General features: G+C 47.1%; 1 long non-coding RNA gene across 1 annotated transcript in view; it reads right to left on the reverse strand.

Annotated features, from left to right (window-relative positions):
* Positions 1-37: 37 nt before the first annotated feature.
* LOC128138490 (uncharacterized) overlaps positions 38-6,000 on the reverse strand; it is a 7,090-nt gene continuing 1,127 nt past the window's right edge. The window contains exons 3-5 of the long non-coding RNA XR_008234032.1: positions 5,782-5,904; positions 1,567-1,683; positions 38-1,132 (exon numbers count right to left, since the gene is read on the reverse strand). This is a non-coding gene — a long non-coding RNA (uncharacterized LOC128138490). The remainder of the gene's footprint in view (positions 1,133-1,566; positions 1,684-5,781; positions 5,905-6,000) is intronic.

Genomic DNA, 6,000 nt, shown 5'->3' on the forward strand with positions numbered 1-6,000 from the left:
GATTAATTGCAAGAAATCACACGAGATAATCCGAACACTACTTTAAAGACTGTTTAATATTTAAGCAAGCTGAAAAGAGATTTTGTCAGCCAGGAGTCCATCAGCAAGCACTTGAATCTTTAAGGGAACCAATTTTTGTAACACAAAATGGGTATTTTTAATCCTAAAACCATTTACTCTAAGCAGGGGAAGGTAACTCACTGTATACTAGCACTCAGCTATTCACACACACCTCCCCCCCTTTTTTAAAAGAAAAAACCAACAGCTTGCACTAAGCAGTATTTCAGATGGAAGGTAAATGTAGATAATCCTTCCAGAAATATAGGCAGTTCAAAGCAATTGTCCTCCTGTCCCAGAGAGCATCCCAAAAGAAGACTGAGCTCCCCAACAGGTCTTGCATGCCTGCAATCCCTCCCCAGGAAGCCTGTGAGAGACTGAATTGTTATCTTGAACCATTTGCCTCAAAGATTGTTAGGTGTGAGGGACTGGGCTGTCATCTCAAGGAACTGTGAACTGCTTATCTCCAGCCCTTTGTCTCTAAGATGGCCTGTTTAAGCAGGACACTCCTCTGTCCATAAGGACCATTACCAGGCCATTGAGGCATCCAGGGGAGAAAACGGGGGCTGGAGCTGATGTGGTGTCCATCATGCGAAGGTCATGTGATAGATGAAACCTGCAGTGCATGACATCATCGAAATATGCCCTATAAAAACCCGTAGAGACAAGCTGTGGCAGCCTTTTTTCACCACCAAAGAACTGAAGATTGAGGACCAACGGGACGCCGCTGGATCTGTGGTGGTGACCGTCCTTGCAACTCCCACCACCGACTGCTTGCCTGAGGACCAACGGGATGCCGCTGGATCCGTGGTGGTGACTATCCTAGCAATCCTATCCCGACTGCTTGCTTAATTTCTACCTTTTCTTCCATTCTATCCTATCGCCACCATTTTCCACTTTTGATAATAAAAGCTCTTTGGACTATACAGCATTTGACCTCGTTTCTGTCTTAATCTCGCTCTTGGGATCATATCGAAACCTTCCCTGACATTGGATCAGGACAAAGCCCAAAGAGAAATATGATGCTGTTGGAAAATCCCAGTCCTCAGCACTTGAATGGTTTCAGAGCAAAAATCTGGATGAGAACAGAAGCCCCATTTGAGGCTCAACAAAGCACAGCCTGGGAAAACCAAAGCCAGTAGATGAACTCAGAGCTTTTACAGAAGGCCTCTGCACAGCAGAAGCGTCCTCACTTCCAATACCCTGGATCTCCATCGCTGCCTCCCATCTCCCCGTGCTCTCCTCTTGCCCAGGCACCTTTCTCACCCATTCCATGACCTCCCAATGCCTCCATCTTTCTCTGTGTTTGTGTGGCAGATGTTACCTCGGAAGCATTGCCAGGTCACTTGCATCTCCTTCTCTTCTTCCTCTGCTGTCACACGACTGCTCCAGCTGCCTGATGCACTTTTGGACTTCCAAAGCCCTTTCGTCCTGCCTCCCTTCTGCTGTTAAATCCTGTTCCTGGAGGAGAAGTGACAACCGGTTGCTCTCCCCTCTGTGGCATCTTACCTGCATCTTCTGGAGCTGGACAGCTGGTGGGAACTGTCGCCATCAGCCCCGCCTGTGCTTGAAGTCTTCTCCTGGCACGGGCGCAGCTCTGGGTGTGCTTGGTGCATGCCATGCTTCCTGAAGGAGAACAGCAACAATCAAAGTGACTCCTGGGCAGTGTCCTGCTGGGAGAGCTGATTTGAAGTCACATTTACTGCAGGTCCTGAGGCTGGCTGGTCCAGGGGTGCTCCCTGTCCCCCAGCTCAGCCACAAGTCCCACATCTGGCTCCTTCAAGCAGTATTTTGGAAAGTCCGTTCCCAGCTGTGAGCGCCAGGCCAAGGGCACAGGGCACAAACAGCCCCCTCCCGCAAGGCCCCAGCCCCCAGCTGGCCTCTGTCCCCAAACTGCGAAGACTTCCAAACAGGGTCTCCCTGTAACTACCTTCAGTTTTAAGAAAAGAAACTGTCTGTATGCTCCCAGATTCAGTAGTCTAAGACTGTCAGAGGGTGATTTGGGATTCAATTCCACAACAAAAGAATATCCATTACAGAATCTCAGCCACCACCTCCATCATCGTCGTCACTGACCCACAAAAGCTGCCTTGTAAAAAATCTTGCAGCTAATTAAAATTACCCTCTCCCCCCCCCCCAATCTTTGTTCTTCTCATACTCTCAGGCTACTGTGGGAACAATCATATAATTATTCTGTAATTACCACCAATCTGAAACCCCTCCAAAGCATTATTCCCTGACGTGACTGACAGCACTGTTGATAAGGGAGAACGATCACTAACCACACACCCACCTGTTTGTCCTTTTGCCTCTGTGACCGAGCACCTCCATGGATCTCTCCACCTGACAAGAAAAGACCGGCCCAGAAAAATATCTTACATTGGCTTGGCTCTAGAGTAAGCAAGGAATTTATCATAGTGATACAAACAAGTTTAAGAGAAAGCAGGATAGCGGAAGAAGCAGAAAATGTGATATGTCTCACCCACCTCTAATTTCAGAGGAAGTTCCAGGGGTAGGGTTTTGTGTTTGTCTCTGGGGTTTTTTTATCACTGCACAGCACAAGTGAAAAAACACACACCTACGTTTTATGTAGAACTGTAAACTACAAGAGTAAAACTATCCAGGCTATGCAATTACACTTCTTTCCAGGATACATTGGTCACTTTTACATTTCAGTGGAGAACTTTAGGTTAAAACCCCTAAATTCCGATATGAAAATAGCAAAACGTCATCTGTAAATCTTTGAAAAGAACAATACATTGAAAGAAAACTGTCATTTAACAGTTTATATGAACATGTTTCTGCCGCCAAAGGCTATAACGCTTTTGAGTATCTTTGCCATCTTCATCTTCTTTGTCTTCACTTTCTTCTGCTATTATAGCTACTGTCCCTCAACATAACATTAAACTGCTCAAGCACTCTTGCAAATTATATGAAATCCAAAATGCCTTACTGTCCTAGTTTTGGCTGGGATAGTTAAATTTCTTCACAGTAGTTTGTATGGGGCCATGTTTTGGATTTGTGCTGAAAACAGTGTTGCTAATACACTGATGTTTTAGTTACTGCTGAGCAGTGCTTACACAGCATCAAGGCCTTTTCTGCCCCTCACACCGCCCCACCAGCGAGTAGGTTGGAGATGCACAGAAAGTTGGGAGGGGACAAAGTTGGGACAGCTGACCCCAACTAACCAAAGGGATATTCCAGACCATATGACGTCATGCTCAGCAATAAAACTGGGGGGGAGGGCGGCAGGGGGGCCACTGCTCAGGGACTGGCTGAGCAATTGTTTCCAAGTGCATTGCTTGTTTTTCTTGCATTTTATTTTCCTCTCTCTGTGGGTTTTCTTTCTTTTCCTTACAATTTAAAAAAATAAAATTCTTTTCAATTATTAAACTGGTTTTATGTCAACCCACAAGTTTCTTTCTCACTTTTACCCTTCTGATTCTCAACCCCATCCCACCAGGTTTTGTTATTACCATCGTGTTAATGACACAATAGATCCTGCCAAACCTACAACCTGCAAAACCTGAAGACTAACTTATGCAACACACGTTCCAGAAATGACGATCAGCACAGAAAAGAAAAGCATTAAGTATCTATCTTGTTCTGTCCTTGCCAAAACTGCTGGGTGACCTGTCATCAGCCTCAGTGACTAACAGCAGGCAAGACTCTCTCATCTGGCTTAGCTCAGATGCAGCTCCTAGGAAAACAGCTATTTCAGAAAGTCATGCCTTGTTCTTTTGGGAAAGTGTTTCAAGGAAATGTTTTTAAAACTCTAGAATGGTAAGACTAAACATGGTAATCTCACTCCAAGTTCTAGCTCTCCCACACATTACCTTTTTTTTTTTTTCCCCTCTTTTCACCAAAAGGGTGGCACTTCTTTCTGAAGGCAAGGTGAGTTACATGGGGTACAGAGACAGCCCATGGAAAACTGAGAAATGAGTCTGTGACCACTTCCATCCCCATTCCTTGTTTGCACTCCCCTTGCACTCCAACACTCCTAGCACACTCCTTTCCTCGCCAGCAGTCAGGCCTTATGCAGTCTGCACAACATGTGCAAGAGGATGACTTTGCCAGATACTGCCCAAATAATCTCCTGCTTGAGTTCTGATCGGCTCAACTTTTCTGTCCTTACATGCAGTCTTGCCCCGTTCTGACCCACTCAGAAAGCTCCTACAAGGATCATCTCACTCACTGCCTTAATCACAACTAACAGCCTCCTTAACACCCTGAAGCTGTTTCTGTCACTTCTCACATACAGTTAACATGGCCTTTCATAACTTAGCCTCCTCCCTCATGTCATTTTCCCACCGAGTACCAAGACGACACCTCCCAATTACAGGCCCTGAGAGCAGTTTCCACTGACTGTCCCCTGCTACACACCAACAGGAACAGCACTGTCTTCTCCCATGGCCATCTCCATGCTCAGAAGGAGCTGTTCACACACCCCTGGCAGCTGGCCTTGCTGCCTGAAAATCCTTGCTGTGCTGCTCAAGGCCATGAAAACTGTTGTGCTGCAGCTGTACCCACTTCACTGTTCCTCATTCTGAGTGACACGGCCCATTTCTGTGTATTCCCACCTGCCCACAGCCATCTGGTGTTTTCAATCTGGTAAGCATTTTGGAAAAGCACTCTTTTTTTTTTTTTAATACCTGCTTTGACTTCACTACAGTACAGGCCCAGAGTCCATGACTATGGCTAGTAAAGTCCGAAGCAATACAGAATTGTGTAGGGATGAGTGGGATAAGTGCCCATTAGTCATCTGGTAGTTGTTCGCAATTGACTCCAAGTCCTCCATACCTACCTACCTACCTACCAACCTCCTGACTCACTGGAAATGAGTCAGACTGCATCAGAAGTAACACTGTCTGACCTGGTCAGACATATTAGACCACAAATGGTGGTTTTGAGACAGAAAATGCAACACAAACCACCGGAACAGTAAAAAAACAACCAGAAGAAACATACATAAACCAAAGGCCCCTATCCAAACCCTGAAAAGACAAACAAGATAAAAAATTAAAAAAAAAAAAAGACCACCCAGAACACAAGACAAGGCAAAAATAACAACTCCAAGAACCCAGGGCCAACAAACCCACATCAAGTCCATAACAGTAACATGCTTTAATCCTAACTTGCCTAAACTCTAGCATCCTGTAATCCTGCCACCCCATAGCCCTAGCACACTGTAACGCTAGCATACCATAACCCGAGCACATTGTAGCCCTAAGGTATCAAAAAATGGAACACAAACTCCCTGGACATCTCCAGCAGAGCCTGCAGGTGGCCCCAGATCTCAGACATCACAACTTTGAAGTGGCAGTGGGACAGAGCCACCAGGACATCACCAACATCCATCTTCACATCATCCATCACACTCTGAAAAAGTGCCTGGGTTAAACGCTCCATGGGAGAAAGGCACTCGGAGACGCTGAACCAGCCAACCATGGCCACGGGGCTTCAGCTCATCATTTCTGTGTCAGAGCCACCAGGCAGATGACCCCATCCTCCCTGCGAGACCCCTCAGGGCAGCCGTACCCAGCTCTGGGGGGCTAGATACGGCCTCGGCTCTAGGGGGAGATGCTTCCTGGGAGCAGGATCTCTCACGGAGGAAACCCTCCTCAGGCCTGGATGCCTGAGAAACATCTCCGCACTGCTCCATATCTCACAAAACCAGGGGCAGAGGAAGGCTGCTTTGCTTGGCCTCCAAGAGAACCAGCTCACCTAGGCTCGTCCGTGGCCACCGGGCACCTTTGCTGTCAGGTGTGTCTCAGCGTTGCTCTGCAATCGGCTGTCACCTTCCTGAAGAACACTCTCCAGCGCACGCTACGACTCCACTGGGTCTCCCTGGGGCAAAGATTGAAAGGGAGGGACGGGGTTTGCTTTGCCCGCATTCCCAGGCTGCCACAAGACAGACCTGCCACCCCCCAAATCAGCTGTAGC

Source organism: Harpia harpyja, unplaced genomic scaffold (genome assembly GCF_026419915.1).
Source record: "Harpia harpyja isolate bHarHar1 unplaced genomic scaffold, bHarHar1 primary haplotype scaffold_47a, whole genome shotgun sequence".
NCBI classification, from domain to species: domain Eukaryota; kingdom Metazoa; phylum Chordata; class Aves; order Accipitriformes; family Accipitridae; genus Harpia; species Harpia harpyja.